General features: G+C 41.2%; 1 non-coding gene across 1 annotated transcript; it reads left to right on the forward strand.

Annotated features, from left to right (window-relative positions):
* The first annotated feature begins 663 nt into the window (after positions 1 to 663).
* On the forward strand, positions 664 to 796 carry LOC126002531 (small nucleolar RNA SNORA51). Its single transcript, XR_007493220.1, has one exon. It is a non-coding gene; the product is annotated as a small nucleolar RNA SNORA51 (small nucleolar RNA).
* Positions 797 to 17,062: the final 16,266 nt, after the last annotated feature.

Raw genomic sequence — 17,062 nt, forward strand, 5'->3', positions numbered from 1 at the left:
GCAGGTAAGGGGAGGATCACAGCAGGGTGTCTGTAAGGGCTTGACATTCCCACTGATGGTCCCTATCTTCAGTGGGGAAAGCACTCTCTGACTCAGCAGGACGTTTTGTCTCTGGATACAGGATTTCTCCAGCAACACTTTGATTGCCAACTGCCTGCCTCATTGGGAGGAACTTGAAAAGCCTGGGACTTCAGGTCTCTGAAAAAACAGCATCGAGGCCTGAGGCAGAAAGATCTGGTTGGCAGCCTGATGTCCTTTGGTAGCAGTGGCCTTGAAACACATATTCCAACAGATCAGGAGCCACAACCTTCACCAAGGTCATAAAAGGCTCCCTTGCCAGACAAGATTTGTTCCACGAGGTCATCAGTTCAGGCTGAGAGTTGTTCCCCATTGAATCTCTGTTCCTTTGAAGCACATTTAGCAGATTGCTGGCAGCACTTCCTGACTAGTCCCTCTTGAGCTGATTTGCATGAGGGCTTTAATTATTCTGGGGAGGGCAGAGCTATGAGCTCTGCTCTGTGCAGGTAAGAAAGCAGACATAAGGTGTGGTGCCCTTCCAGAAGATCTATTCCCTAGGATGGATTATGTGTGTGGGAGCCTAGGAGAAGGCCAAAGAGTTGTTTGTTTATTGTCTTAAAGAATTCATTTGTTAAGAAAAGATAAGGCCTCCCAATTCTTACCACAGGCTGTGTTCTTTACACTGACAGTATAGAAAGAGGAGGTACAGTAAGTGCACCCCATATACACCTCAACCCAGGCCCTTTGCCTGGTCTGTATTGTGAATTGGGGGACAAAAAAAAAAAAAAAAGAATTCATTTGTTGGAGAGGCTTTAGACCTTCATATTCGCAGTGACACAGACTTCAGGAAAAACAAGTCTGTCATGTCTGCTTGGAATACAGCAGGAAAGGGGCTCTGGAAAGCCTGAGAAAGCTCTGAAAGCACTATGAGAGCAATTTGTGGGGGTTCCAGCTGGGGTGCTTGATACAGAGGGAGTGGACAGCTACCCCCACTTTGCTGCTGTATTATATCTACCCAATTCCCTTCTTTATTAAGGTTGCAGGCCCCAGGAGCAGGATAATTGCAAAACACTGGGGTTTCTGTTACTCTAAATTATGATTATCAGATTTTAGCAGGTAAAATAGAAGACATTTAGCAAAATTTAAATTTCAGAAAAATAATTGGTGACCTCTAAATTAGTATGCAATATTTGAGGCATATTTATGCTCAGAATTATTATTCATATAACACTCCAAATTAACAGACATAAAATAACCTTGTATTATTTGACAGCCCTGCTAGGAATAGATCTTTTCCTAGAGGACAGCAAAACATTTGGAATATAAAGAAATTTCCTTAAGTTGTTTGCTTACAGGCTAAAACTGAAATGATCGATTTTTGTTTCTGTTGAAATGTAGCTTCCATTTACTTCTCCAAAAGATCAAAATGGCCTGAAATAAAAGGCACAAACCATCAAACCAATTAAAAGCAAAAAAGAAAATCAAATGAAAAAAAAATAGATGGGGACACTTAAATTTCCAAAGCCTGGAACTGGAACTGTTAGTGGTGATTGCCCTTTACATCTGTTTTTCAACTCCTTGGCAGTCTCAAGCCCAAAGCAAACATTATTTGATATGAGGACACCTGTGACTTTTTGGTCCTCCTTCTTAAAGGAGTTCACTATGCTACTCAGAGTAGCATGTGGCAGTGGGGTCCAAAGAGATGGCAGGATGCAGAACCCCACAGCTGGAGCACCTGCATTGAGCCTCAGCTGGGCATTCCACCATCACTTCTGTTCTCCTCCATGACTTATTCTGGAAAGCATCACAAATGTCAGCTGCAGGTACCAGTGTGGGACTGAGCATATGACACCAGCATGTGTTCACCTCTTTCTTGTGCATGGCCTTTCTGTGAAACTCAGAGTCTTAAATAGAAGGCATTTTACATGTGTTTTAAATGTCTGTTACTAGAAAGTTCATGAGAAGAGGGAGGTCAAGTCCTTCTCACCCCTGCCAAAGCCTCACCAGCTGCAACCACCACCCACAATTGCTATTTCACCAATGGCCTATTTTTACCCTTAACCACTGATCTCTTCTTCAGAGACACCAAACTAGCCAAAACTCCAGGTATACTGCTAATTGGGATAGCATTAGGATTTTATCAGGGTGACACTTCTCATACTTCCAGAAGGTCTGGCAGTCAAAACCACCCCCACTAGTACTGCAATATCATCCTCAGAGCCTAGAATTCCTGGACCATGTGGTCACATACACGGCTACACTGTGTAGCCAAAAATTTTAATACCCTCATCCCAAAAGGGATACACCAATTTAGATATCAATGAGAATTCAAACCCAACTAATGTTCAGAAACAAAATAACGGGCCCGGAGAGATAGCACAGTGGTGTTTGCCTTGCAAGCAGCTGATCCAGGACCAAAGGAGGTTGGTTCGAGTCCCGGTGTCCCATATGGTTCCCTGTGCCTGCCAGGAGCTATTTCTGAGCACACAGCCAGGAGTAACCCCTGAGCACTGCCGGGTGTGGCCCAAAAACAAAAACAAAAACAAACAAACAAAAAAAACAAAAAAATAACATAAATATCAACTCATAACACATAACTCAGCAAGCCTTTTGAAAATGACTTAATAACCTCATTTTTAGATACAATAATCTTCATAAATTTTCTTTTTGCTATATTTTTTATAATTTTATTGCCACTTAGTTATAACTAAGCAATATAAAACTTATTGTTTCATGTTTACCAAGGCTTGGGAATGGGTGAGAATTCAGGGGTAGTGGTGGAGGGAATTTTACATTGATGGTGGGAATGATTTTGGAATTTGGAGTGACAAAAACTAATATAATATGGCCTCGATTTACCTCGTGGACCCTGGAGAAGACCCCCCCCTTCTTCACAGGAGCCCCTTTTCCTGGGCGCCGCAGGATTGGCCGCAGCCGGTCGAGCTGCACCTGGTTTAAGATTGAAGGCATCTTGTCTTATTCAATATGAAGTTGTTCTGATAAAGGGAGAGACGTGGCAAAAGCTGGCTCCCTGTGTGTGACACCAGGCGGGGAAAATCCGCGAAAGTACACTGGCCCAGTGGGGCTCAGCTGTGAAAGACTGTGAGTGTGACCTGTCTATGTCTGTCTACTGTCCTCTTGCGTGAAACTCTTGCCAGTGGGGCAAAAAGAGCCTCCAGAAACCTCGCTCGCCCAGACGCCATTTTCAGGGAGGGACTTCAGAGCATAAAAACCGGCTAACCTTTGCAAAAGCTGGCTCCCTGTGTGTGACACCAGGCGGGGAAAATCCGCGAAAGTACACCGGCCCAGTGGGGCTCAGCTGTGAAAGACTGTGAGTGTGACCTGTCTATGTCTGTCTACTGTCCTCTTGCGTGAAACTCTTGCGAGTGGGGCAAAAAGAGGCTCAGAGGAGCACGGCCGCTCCGCTTCGCTACGTGGCCGTGCACTCTTTCTAAGGAAAGAACTCCATTGCAACAAGAAGGAAAAATCACACTAAGAACGGCGCTATATCACAGAAGCAAACATTTCTCTCTGGTCTGTCTTCTCTGTTGCATGCTCGGGCCTAAGATTTGACCCAGTGTGAGGCTTCATCCACGGAGGACTCCCCTCCCTTAGAGGCAAGTCAGCCCATCCAGAAAGGGAGGAGCCAGAGGAGTGTGCTGCCTACATCATATAGACAATGAATACCACCACAACACGTAGAAAAACCCACAATACAAGTGTGACAATGGGGGAAACAACGCAGGCCAGCATCAGACATAGAGAATGAAGATGACAATTCTGAGGACCAGATAATGACTGAACAACTAATCAACCTCTCAGATAAGGACTTTAGACTAGCAATATGGAAGGTGCTCAACAGACTCCAAGAAACCATGGATCGAGTTGAACAGAACACTAATAAGAACCAAGAAAATATGAAGGCAGAAATGACAAAACTCCAAACTGAAATAACATGTCAACTAACAGGACTGAAAAAGTCAGTAAACGAAGTGAATGACAAAATGGATAAGCTCTGGGACAGGGTATCAGAAGCTGAGAATAGACTTGGTGCTGTGGAAGATGAGATACATAACAATTCCATACAGCAGGAGAGATTGGACAAAAAACTTAAAGCAAATGAGCAGACAATGGAAAAATTAGTCAAAGAATGGGAACAGACGAAAATAGAAGTCTATGATAAGATCAACAGAAACAACTTAAGAATCATTGGAGTCCCAGAGACCCAGGAAGAAAATTTCCAGGAAGAATCAATGGTCAAGAACATCATTAAAGAGAAACTTCCAGAGCTAAAGAATATATGTGATCAAATCCTGCATGTCCGAAGAGTACCAACCAAAAGAGACCCCAGAAAAACCACCCCAAGACACATCCTAGTCACAATGACAAATCCCACAGATAGAGACAGAATTCTGAAAACAGCAAGATCAAAAGGGGAAATCATGTTCAAGCAAGCTTCCCTGAGATTTACAGCAGACCTGTCACCAGAAACGCTCAATGCCAGAAAGCAGTGGTGGGATATTGTGACAAGACTGAATGAAATGAATGCTTCACCCAGAATACTATACCCAGCAAAACTCACTTTCCGGTTTGATGGAAGAATACATGGTTTCACAGACAAAAAACAGCTCAGAAACTTCACAGACACAAAACCAGTCTTAAGAGAAAAACTGAAAGACCTAATCTAAGACAAGACTACCCAAAAGACACACCAAATTTTGAAATAAAGATGGCGTTAAATCCCAGGACAATTCTTTCTCTCAACGTCAATGGACTAAATGCACCAGTTAAGAGACACAGAGTGGCTAAATGGATCAAAAAACTCAATCCAACCTTCTGCTGCCTACAAGAAACGCACCTGAATAGTCAGAACAAACATAGACTCAAAATAAAAGGCTGGAGAAAAGTTATCCAAGCAAACAACACCCATAAAAAAGCTGGAGTGGCCATACTAATATCAGATAATGCAAACTTTATACTCAGGAAGGTTGTAAGGGACAAAGACGGACATTTTATATTAATCAAGGGGTACGTAGAGCAGGAAGAATTCACTCTCCTAAACATATATGCACCGAATGAGGGGCCAGCAAAATATTTAATACAACTGTTGACAAATCTGAAAAATAATATCAACAACAACACAATAATTGTGGGGGACCTTAACACGGCTTTGTCAACACTGGACAGGTCAACCAGACTGAAACCCAACAAGAATATACTAGACCTGAGGAGAGAAATGGAAGAAAGAGGCCTAGTGGATATATATAGGACACTCCATCCCCAGAAACCTGGATACACATTCTTCTCCAATGTACATGGGACATTCTCCAGGATAGACTACATGCTGGCACATAAAACATACCTCCATAAGATCAAGAGGATAGAAATTTTGCAGGCTACCTTCGCTGACCACAAGGCTCTGAAATTATTTGTGAACTCCAAAGGGACTCAGAAGAAACACTTTAACACCTGGAAGTTAAACAGCCTCATGCTCAATAACCAGTGGGTCCGAGATGAAATCAAGGAGGAAATCAAAAGGTTCCTGGAAACAAATGACAATAAAGACACAAACTCTCAGAACTTATGGGACACAGCAAAAGCAGTACTGAGAGGAAAATTTATAGCTTTGCAAGCACACATCAGGAAGGAAGAAGGAGCTTACCTGAGTAGCTTAATGACACAGCTAATAGAACTAGAAAATGCTCAACAAAAGGATCCAAGAATAGGAAGACAGAAGGAAATAACAAAGCTGAGAGCAGAAATCAACGAAGTGGAAACTCAAAAAACAATCCGAAAGATCAACGAAAGCAGAAGTTGGTTCTTTGAAAAAATAAACAAGATTGATAGACCACTGGCAAACCTAACAAAGAAAGAGAGAGAGAGAAACTTGATAACTCGTATCAGGAATGAAAAAGGAGAGATCACTACTGATATGACAGAGATTCAAAGGGTAATCAGAAACTACTTTGAAAAACTCTACACCACTAAAAATGAGAACCTGGAAGAAATGGATAAATTCTTGGACTCTTATAATCTTCCACGGTTGAAGGAAGAGGATGTAGCATATCTAAACACCCCCATCACCATTGATGAAATTAAAACAGTAATCAAATGTCTGCCGAAAAACAAAAGCCCAGGTCCAGATGGATTCACTAATGAATTCTATCAAACTTTCCAAGAGGAACTACTGCCAATCTTGGCAAGACTCTTTCATGAAATTGAACAAACAGAAACACTTCCAAATAGCTTTTATGAAGCCAACATCACCTTGATACCTAAACCAGACAGAGACGCTACCAAAAAAGAAAATTACAGACCAATATCACTGATGAATGCAGATGCAAAGATCCTCAACAAAATCCTGGCAAATAGGATTCAATGCCTCGTTATGAAGATCATCCACTACGATCAAGTAGGTTTCATCCCAGGAATGCAAGGCTGGTTTAACATCCGTAAATCTATCAACATAATACACAACATCAATAACAAGAAAAATAAAAACCACATGATCATATCAATAGATGCAGAGAAAGCATTTGATAAGGTCCAACACCCATTCTTGATCAAAACTCTCAGCAAGATGGGAATGGAGGGAACCTTTCTCAATATAGTGAAGGCCATCTACCACAAGCCAGTGGCAAATATTATCCTCAATGGAGAAAAACTGAAAGCCTTCCCTCTAAATTCTGGCACAAGACAAGGCTGTCCTCTCTCACCACTCCTATTCAACATAGCACTGGAAGTACTTGCTATAGCGATTAGGCAAGAAAAGGATATCAAGGGAATCCAGATAGGAAAGGAAGAAGTCAAGCTCTCACTGTTTGCAGATGACATGATACTCTACTTAGAAAACCCTAAAGACTCTATCAAAAAGCTTCTAGAAACAATAGACTCATATAGCAAGGTGGCAGGCTACAAAATTAACACACAAAAATCAATGGCCTTTCTATATACCAATAGTAATAAGGATGAAATGGACATTAAGAAAACAACCCCATTCACAATAGTACCACACAAACTCAAATATCTTGGAATCAACTTGACTAAATATGTGAAGGACCTATACAAAGAAAAACTATAAAACTCTGCTCCAAGAAATAAGAGAGGACACACGGAAATGGAAACACATACCCTGCTCATGGATTGGCAGGATTAACATCATCAAAATGTCAATACTCCCCAAGGCATTATACAGATTTAATGCCATCCCTCTAAAGATACCCATGACATTCTTCAAAGAAGTGGATCAGACACTTTTGAAATTCATTTGGAACAATAAACACCCTCGAATAGCTAAAGCAATCATTGGGAAAAAGAATATGGGAGGAATTACTTTTCCCAACTTTAAACTGTACTACAAAGCAACAGTTATCAAAACAGCATGGTATTGGAATAAGGATAGGTCCTCAGATCAGTGGAATAGGCTTGAATACTCAGAAAATGTTCCCCAGAGATACAACCATCTAATTTTTGATAAAGGAGCAGGAAATCCTAAATGCAGCAGGGAAAGCCTCTTCAACAAGTGGTGTTGGCACAATTGGATAGCCACTTGCAAAAAATTAAACTTAGACCCCCAGCTAACATCATGTACAAAGGTAAAATCCAAATGGATTAAAGACCTCGATATCAGCCCCAAAACCATAAGATATATAGAATAGCACATAGGCAAAACACTACAGGACATTACAGGCATCTTCAAGGAGGAAACTGCACTCTCCAAGCAAGTGAAAGCAGAGATTAACAGATGGGAATATATTAAGCTGAGAAGCTTCTGCACCTCAAAGGAAATAGTGCCCAGGATACAAGAGCCACCCACTGAGTGGGAGAAACTATTCACCCAATACCCATCAGATAAGGGGCTAATCTCCAAAATATACAAGGCACTGACAGAACTTTACAAGAAAAAAACATCTAACCCCATCAAAAAATGGGGAGAAGAAATGAACAGACACTTTGACAAAGAAGAAATACAAATGGCCAAAAGACACATGAAAAAATGTTCCACATCACTAATCATCAGGGAGATGCAAATCAAAACAACGATGAGATACCACCTCACACCCCAGAGAATGGCACACATCACAAAGAATGAGAATAAACAGTGTTGGCGGGGATGTGGAGAGAAAGGAACTCTTATCCACTGCTGGTGGGAATGCTGTCTAGTTCAACCTTTATGGAAAGCGATATGGAGATTCCTCCAAAAACTGGAAATCGAGCTCCCATACGATCCAGCTATACCACTCCTAGGAATATACCCTAGGAACACAAAAATACAATACAAAAACCCCTTCCTTACACCTATATTCATTGCAGCTCTATTTACCATAGCAAGACTCTGGAAACAACCAAGATGCCCTTCAACAGACGAATGGCTAAAGAAACTGTGGTACATATACACAATGGAATATTATGCAGCTGTCAGGAGAGATGAAGTCATGAAATTTTCCTATACATGGATGTACATGGAATCTATTATGCTGAGTGAAATAAGTCAGAGAGAGAGAGAAAAACGCAGAATGGTCTCACTCATCTATGGGTTTTAAGAAAAATGAAAGACACCCTTGTAATAATAATTTTCAGACACAAAAGAGAAAAGAGCTGGAAGTTCCAGCTCACCTCAGGAAGCTCACCACAAAGAGTGATGAGTTTAGTTAGAGAAATAACTACATTTTGAACTGTCCTAATATTGAGAATGTATGAGGGAAATGTTGAGCCTGTTTAGGGTACAGGCAGGGGTTGGGTGGGGAGGAGGGAGATTTGGGACTTGGGTGATGGGAATGTTGCACTGGTGATGGGTGGTGTTCCTTTTATGACTGAAACCCAAACACAATCATGTATGTAATCAAGGTGTTTAAATAAAAAAAAATTAAAAAAAAAAACTAATATAATATGAGCAACTATGTAAAACATGGTCTTTAAATAAAGTAATTTATAATTTTAAAAATAAATTACTATTCTAAGCCTTACTTTTTCTGGAAAGAAAGGGGATTAATTGATAACATTCTATTATTTGACTTTTCATATTTTCCAACTCTTCATAATCAATTCATAATTATTCATAATTCATACTTAATTTTGTTGAGGTGAAAATTCTTTATATGCCTTCCTTTTGTTATTTTTAATTAAAATAACATTTATTATAACATAACTTTCAGATGAAAACTATCATAAATCACTATTTGTATTAAAATTATTACTAAAAATCTTTTCCCACTCATTAGCATATCATTGACACTTTTCATCCAACTTACTCTCCCATACTTCTCTGTCCTTATTGATAACCACTAATTTTATCTTAAAGTCTAAAAATTTATTTAGTTTCCTTTAATTTTTTCAATTGTATTCTACATATTAGTGAAAAATTCTGCAGTATTTGTCTGTCTTCATCAGTTTTATTTCTCTAAGCATAGTACCTTGAAGTTCTGTTCATGTTGCTGAACATGGTAGGATTTATCCTTTTGTAGAGTTGACAGAGAGAATTTACATATATTATAGGGAAAATTCTTTATATTTTATATAGAGCTTCCATTGCATGTATATACATTGTCCTTATTCGAGCACTTAGGTTGTTTTCAACTGTAGTAAATGGACTGCAATGAATATAAGGTGCACATTTCCCTTCAAATTAATGTTCTTATACTCTTTGCAGTAACCCTTGATATTAAAAGATTAGAACACAAGATGAAGGCATACTTCAGAAAAAAATCTTTCTTGAAAGTGAAGCCTCAATGTTCAAGTTATCCTGACTGGTTTTTGAGCTTCTCAGATGAGATGACAGTCAGGGCCAACCATGGATACTGGGCTCCACAGAGTACAGGCAAGTCACTAACATTATTTCCTTTACAGTACAAATAATCTCCCTAGCCTGGAATGTAAACATAATTGTCTTGACCTAAAAGCAAATGGATGTGCCCATGAAACATAAAACATGGCTGCCCCAAGGAGTCTTCTCCAGGAATTGACAGTGTTAGCCAGGGTGTTAAAGGAAGAAAAGTTAGAAAACCATACACCCTTCTGGCTTTGCAGACAGGGTATACAGACAGATTATACTTGCTGGGTCTCTGTGAAAGACAGAGAAGACAGTGACATTGTTACTACAAATGAGGATTTATTCCCGAGCTAAAGTTCTTGAATATTATATCATAGGCTTGCACACAAAATTGTAGATGCTTATGAAGTTAGTTTATCGAACAGTATAAATAGAGGGTTCCCAATAGTGATGTAGTGATGCCTCTGTCTGTCTGTCTGTCTGTCTGTCTGTCTGTCTGTCTGTCTCTCTCTCTCTCTCTCTCTCTCTCTCTCTCTCTCTCTCTCTCTCTCATTCTCCTTCCCAATGTACAATGTCCTGTCCTTCAATGTCTAACACAGATCATTATGTCCTGGTCTTGTCACCAACCTGTGTGTCCTTGCCAGGGCTTGCTTCTCTATAACCTGTCCATGATCCTCTCTAGGGATATTCCTCACTGGCTTCCAATTACCTTGGTTTTTAAATTTTTCCCAACATCAGGGCATGGGTTGGAACCTCTGCTGTCCATCTATCTGGATATGAGGTGGGGGGACAGAGAAGCTGCCCCAAGCTCCCACATGCATATGAGGTGAAAGAGAGAGTTGCCATTGGGGCTTCCTTTTATGAATTAGTGAATTAGTTTCCAACCTCTAGACATCCCATTATCTGTTTTGACTAGATACCTTTTCAGAGAGATTTGAATTAAAATCTCTAAATTAACTAGATTAACTGGTGCCCTCCCTTTACTTGGCCATAACTCTGGGCTCCCAGGGCAGCCACATTTGCATGAAGGCCCTTCCTCTGTCACAGGGGAAGGGAGACTGCTCCCCTCTGTTAACAGACTCCCAGAGGAAGCAAGCTTCACTGAAGAAATAGCAGCCTAATACAAATAATTAGCATCATGATCCTTATAAAAATCTTTGGAAGAAGATTCAATTACTACTCATATTTTACAATGAAAGAAAATAATCTTGAAAATGATTCTTCCTACTGATGAATATCTAGGGTACAGGTTGAGAAGATCTCTAAGATGTGGCAAAAAAAATGTTTGTTCAATTTTCTATTCTTAAACCCAACACCTGCTTTTCTTAAACTATGAGAGATGCAAACCTGCTGGCAGTTTATTTGCGACTTCGTTTGCTTAAGGGGGCTCCCTTTCAGTGCTCAGGGGATGCAGGGACCACACCTGATTGTAGTTACCAAGCAGACCATCAGGGGCTGGTGGATATTCTGCCAGGGGCCACCAGGACCTCCCCAATAGTGTTCAGGGGCTTCTAGAGCCACGCCAGCAGTGCTGGGACCTTCAGGATTGTACCCTGTCATATTCAGAATGACAGGTGGTGCTGGCGATAGAAACCACTTGAATCAATATAAGACATATGCCCTAACCTCTCAATGATCTCTCCCACCCCTGTTTGCAGCACTAAACAGGGATGAAGGCCCTGCTAGGCGAACAGCAGCGAGCTCATTACACAAGCTCTGAGCAGATGGCTGCAGAGCTCACACACTTACCTCTAGTGGGTGGACAAATGAACTGGTGAAACACAGGAGCTGTGAGCCAGGTGCCTACCTCCCTCTGACAACCACCCTTGTAGAAGGTGAATTTGAATATCAAAGGCAGTCAGAGGAGCTTGGTAAGGGGACCTTGCTTTGCACCTGTCCTTGTTCTTGTTCTGAGAGAGAGAGAGAGAGAGAGAGAGAGAGAGAGAGAGAGAGAGAGAGAGAGAGAGAGAGAGAGAGAGAGAGAGAGAGAGAGAGAGAGAGGATTTAGACCAAGTTTAAGCTCAGAGGCTCAGATATTTCAGCCTAGCTGGCAGGTGGCTTTGTTGGCACTGTCTAATGAAGCTTGTGATTCTCTTAGATGCAAGCAGGCTTCTCTGAGAGGTTCAGAATGAACTGGTGCCATGGGAGACTTCACTGGCTTCACTCTGTTCAGAGTATTTACATCAGCCCTGGATGGGTGAAGAAAGCAGTGACCAAATAAGTCCTCCTGGATATGGAGGAGAAATGATGGTAGGAACTGAGTGCCTCTCAATGTGACGTCTTCATGGATGTCTGAGCTGGGCACACTACTAGCTCTGGAGGGAACTATCTTCCTAGGACTAAAGAGAAAAATAACATGATGTGCATGCCTCTCTCCTTTTCTCCATGAAGATAACAGAAGTGCACTATCTGCTGTTTGTGCAGTAAAGCCATCAGGAATAAGAGCAGAGAGCATCTCTTCTGAGAAACCTCAGCTTGAACATGTGAGAAACGTGCAAGACCCAGATCCAGGAAGAAAAATCTCAGGACAGGCCAGCAGCCAGCAGACAGGACAAAGGGTGAGGAGTGGGGCTAGCAAATCTGGGTCTTGGGCCTCTCATGTGTTCAAGCTGAGGTTTATCAAAACAGATGCGCTCTGCCCTTCTTCCTGGTGGCTTTACTACACAAACAACAGATAGTGCGCTTCTGTTATCTTCATAGGGGAAAGGAGAGAGGCATGCACATCATGTTATTTTTCTTTACCTTTTGCCAGCAATTACCTCTGGGAGCGGGGGGCTCTCACTCCCCCCTGAGCCTTTCCTAGCCTGCACCTCTCACTGGATGCTCCTGGAGCCAGAGCTGACTGTTGTAAACCTCTTTCCAATTCTTTGACTTACTAGGTTCTGTGACCAGGTCTTGACTTCTCTTTTTCTTGTTATTAAGGACACTCAGCCTGGTTGAAATCCACGTTAAGTTCATGCCATGGCCTCCTTCACAGGGGGGGGCAGCTGCACCCTTTCACTCTGGGAGGCCAGGATTCAGTGCTTCTACAAGAATCCTGCTCTATAGCACAAGGCTGTTAGGTCAACAGAGATGAAAGGCACCACCATTGAGCTATTGGGTTTTTTTTTTATTTTCTCATCACAGGGCTTTAATGCTTACTTTGAAATGTGACAATATCATTTCTCCCACAGTTTGTCAGATGCCATGAACTTACCCCTCCTACCAGATAAAGCCAGCACTGAGCATCCCCACCAAAAGCTTTTTGTAGTTTCCTACATGGGCTGGTGCTGCCTTATGTCAGAAAAATAGACCTGATGCCTCCATCTGAGAAATGCCTCAGAGCAATGCCAACACTTACCTTCTAGAAGAGTGGCTTATCTAGAAATAACTTCTCAAAGATTCCCAAAACAGGCAGAATTCCAGAATCTTCCCACCACCTGGAAGAGAAGTGACCAGGGGAAAGGGGACAAGGAGTCTTCCAATTATGGAGCCTCTTCATTTGGTGTTATTTACTTCATTTGTCCCTGGCCTCTCTTCCCAGTGACTGAGGGGCAGTAGCTTGCAGGATGGATGAACAGGTGGACTATGGCTGGGGGCAGGGTAGAGTGTGGCTGTATTGTGTGGTTTCTAAGTGGGTACCAGAAAAATGCAAGTTCTAGAAAACAGCGAGGATAACATGGGAAAGAGGTTACTCCAGGCCTCTCAGTTTGTGTTCCCAGGGAATCCAGAGACAGGAATTGGAATTCAAGTCATTTTTTAATCTCCAGGAGATTACACCAGGAAATATAAGCAGAGAAGCAGTGAGGAGGAGCAGGTAAAGGAAGCAAGTTGATATAAGGGTATATTATTTTAATTTTTAAAATTGAGGTAACATTGATTTACAAGAGTGTAAATCATATTTTAGAAGTATGATTTTACGCACCATGACTACTGCCTAATGTGCTCAACACCCCTCTATTAAGATCTATAAGGATTCTTTTTTGTTTTTTGTTTGTGTGTGTGTGTGTGTGTGTGTGTGTGTACCCAGGTCAGGTATCAAATCTAGTGTCCCAAACATACAAAGCAAGCTCTCCACTGCTGAGCCACATCCCCAGCCTTATAAGATTTTCAGTCCAGTCTCTGCTCCCAGTCTTGGTGGCCTTCATTTTGTCATCAGAGTCTGAGAGTTTGTGTACACAAGATATGGTCTATGGCTGCTCTTTGTTTCTTTAGATCCCACCTATGAATGACTGTATCTGGTGTTTGGCTTTCTTGTCAAAATTCTTTGTTCAGCATGACACCCTCCAGTTCTGTCAATGTTGTAACAAGGTTTCATCTTTTTCTATCCAGGTTGTAGAGGCAAGGTTTCATCTTTTCTTTTATCTTTTTCTTTTACACATTTCATCGTGTATGTGCCACAACTTCTTTATCACTTGTCTGTCATTGGGCCCCTGGGTAGTTTAAAGATCTTAGCTATTGTAAATGGCACTACAATGAACATAGCATTGTGGACATATCACTTTTTAAAACAAATTTATTTCTTTGTTCATTTAAAATAATGACATAAAATGAGAAAGATTTTGGTTTGACTAACAAGAACAACCAACCAAAATGATCTAAGTTTCAAATTAAATATTCAATATTTTTAAAATTAATTTACTTTATTAAAGGAGCATGTATCATATAGTTGACATAGTTGATTGCAGTACATTTGTTTTCAGGTAAATGGAAGCAAACTTGTTTAAAAAATATAGAAAGAGGAGAAGAGGAAGAAAAGAATAAGATGCACAGCAACCAGCAAATTTGTGAAGATTATTGTATCTCGATTGAGATCATTAAGTCATTGTTAGGAAATTTAGTAGGTTCTTGTTCCTTGTTGATAATTCTGTTACTTCTTTTGTTTCTGAAAAGTAGGTGGTTTCAGATACATGGTTGGTGTCTAGATTGGTGTGTTCCTAAAGGGATGACAGTATTAAACAAAAATGTAGTCATTCAGGAATTCCAAGCACTATTGCTGATACTGTAGCTTTTGTAGGGGTGTATTTTTGGTTGCCAGTGCATCTGGAAGTACCAAAAGGTGTGTGTGTGGGGGAGTACCCGCACTCCAAAAAAGGTTCTAGTGATATGGGGCAAATACCAGTATACCTGAAGTTTGGGTCAGATTGGGGTCTCTGCAGAGAGCCGTGAAGGAGTGGTGAAGCAGGGCCTTTGATGAAGTGGCAATTGTGTGTGATGAGTACAGTAGGAATCGCTTCAGCAGGGCCTGGACTTGGTCAACCTTCTCCTCTTGAGATTTCCAGCTTTCAGATGCATGGCCAGTGTACCCCATAATTTTTCACAGCTTGGTTTATTTACATCTCTTTCAAGAAAAAAGTGAGTCTATGGAGCTGGCTGAATGCAGATATACTATATCTGCATTCTTTTTGACCTTTTTAATATATGCCATTCTTACTCATTTGAGGCAATAGTTCATTATTGTTTTGTTTGTTTTTATTTGTATATCCCTGATAATCAATGATAATGAGCTTTATTTTTAATGTACCTATTGGCCATCTTTATAATATCTGTTCAATTTTTTTTATATTTTTAACAGTGGTGTTGTTTAAGTTATTGTGTTTTGCAATTTATCTCTCTTGGCTATTAGCCTTTTGTCAGATGTATGATGTGTCACTCTTCTGTCACATTCAGCAGGAGGTCCTTCTTTTAGTGCCTAGTTCCTTTGGTGGTGCAGAATCCATTTACATGGATGGAATCTCACTTTTTTATTTTGTTTTCATTTCCTGTGCTATTGGTGTCAAGTCCCTAATGCATCCTGGAAGCAAAGTCTTAGGGAATTCTGACTCTATTTTCAAAGGTGTGCATTACTAAGGATTTCCCAGGGCTGGAGTAGATATGTGTATATATGTGTAAATATGTATATGTATACATATGTGTGTGTGTCCTGGTGTTACTAGAGCTCACTTTGCATAAGTACCTTTGAAGCCAGTATAGGTTGTACCTCAAGGTTCACCTCTGACCCACAGATGGGAAAGGAATAAGCATATACTTCTCAGCTCCCTTACAGAGTTATTGCCATTTACAGACACATTCATTTCAAACTGAGCAGACTCCAAAGACAGAAAAAAAAAAAAGCCCTCTGGCAGCAGAGTCTCAGGAGCTAAGTCAGCATCTGGGATTGTAAAGGTGAAAATTCAGAGGAAATAATTGGTGCTACTGGATCTGCTAAGGGAGACAGAAGATGAGACACAAGCTAAAGTCAGTGAGACAAGGGGAAAGGAGTGACAGCAGAAAGAATCTTATCCCTTAAGGCTAGAAGGAAGATGTGTTTCCTAGAATCCTGAGTCAGAATCTCATGGCAGTAGCTGGACCCAGGAATAAGGGATGGTCTTGCAGGGGCATAACAATGAAGATATGCCGCACCTAAGAGCTCCCAGAGGAGAAATCGGAAAGCACCTGGCTTCTTGCTAACTTCCTCTACTTCTCACTAGGTCCACAACTAGTTGAGAACAATCTTAGGGTAGTTGAAAAAAATCCCCCCCCCTTTTTTTTAGCTTTCAACAGTCATGTTTACTCAGACCAATGTTCTCAGTGCTCACTGGCCTGAGCTCAGTACTCAGATTCTCTTTCTCTTTCCCTCCTCCTCCTCTTCTTTTTCTTTTGACTATTTTAGGGTCACCCCTGGCAATGTTCATAAGTTATTCTTGACAAAGCCTGGGAGACCATACTGGGTGTCTAATATGAGCTGAGCTCATGCAAGGCAAGTGCCTTGCTGGCTATACTAGGTCTCCAGCATCTTGCATTTTTTTTGAGATATAATCTTTGACTTTTGGCCCTTCCTTTTGGGAAGTATTCAATTTTATTCTTTTTCTCTCCTTTTATTGTGGCGCTGTCACACACATGGCTGTGCACTAGAGATAATGCCTTCTGTTGCAGCCTTGGAAGACCCAAACATCAGAGTTGCCTGTACCGTGCTAGGCATATGTGAAGGGCAACAGGAATCAAACTCATGGCATCATATTTGCAAGGTTGGTACTTTTAGCTACCGAACTCTCCTGAGCCTCTGACATTTTAATTTTTTCTTTTTGGGGAGGAGGTTGAGTCACACCCGGCAGCACTCAGGGGTTCCTCCTGGCTCCAGGCTCAGAAATCGCTCCTGGCAGGCTCGGAGGACCATATGGGATGCCGGGATTCGAACCAATTGCCTTCTGCATGAAAGGCAAACACCTTACCTCCATGCTTTCTCTCCGGCCCCACATTCTAATTTTTTTATCCAGACTTTAATAGAGCAGGCCTCATTACTTCCTCTTTCCTCCA

This window comes from Suncus etruscus, chromosome 2, assembly GCF_024139225.1.
Source record: "Suncus etruscus isolate mSunEtr1 chromosome 2, mSunEtr1.pri.cur, whole genome shotgun sequence".
Taxonomy (NCBI): domain Eukaryota; kingdom Metazoa; phylum Chordata; class Mammalia; order Eulipotyphla; family Soricidae; genus Suncus; species Suncus etruscus.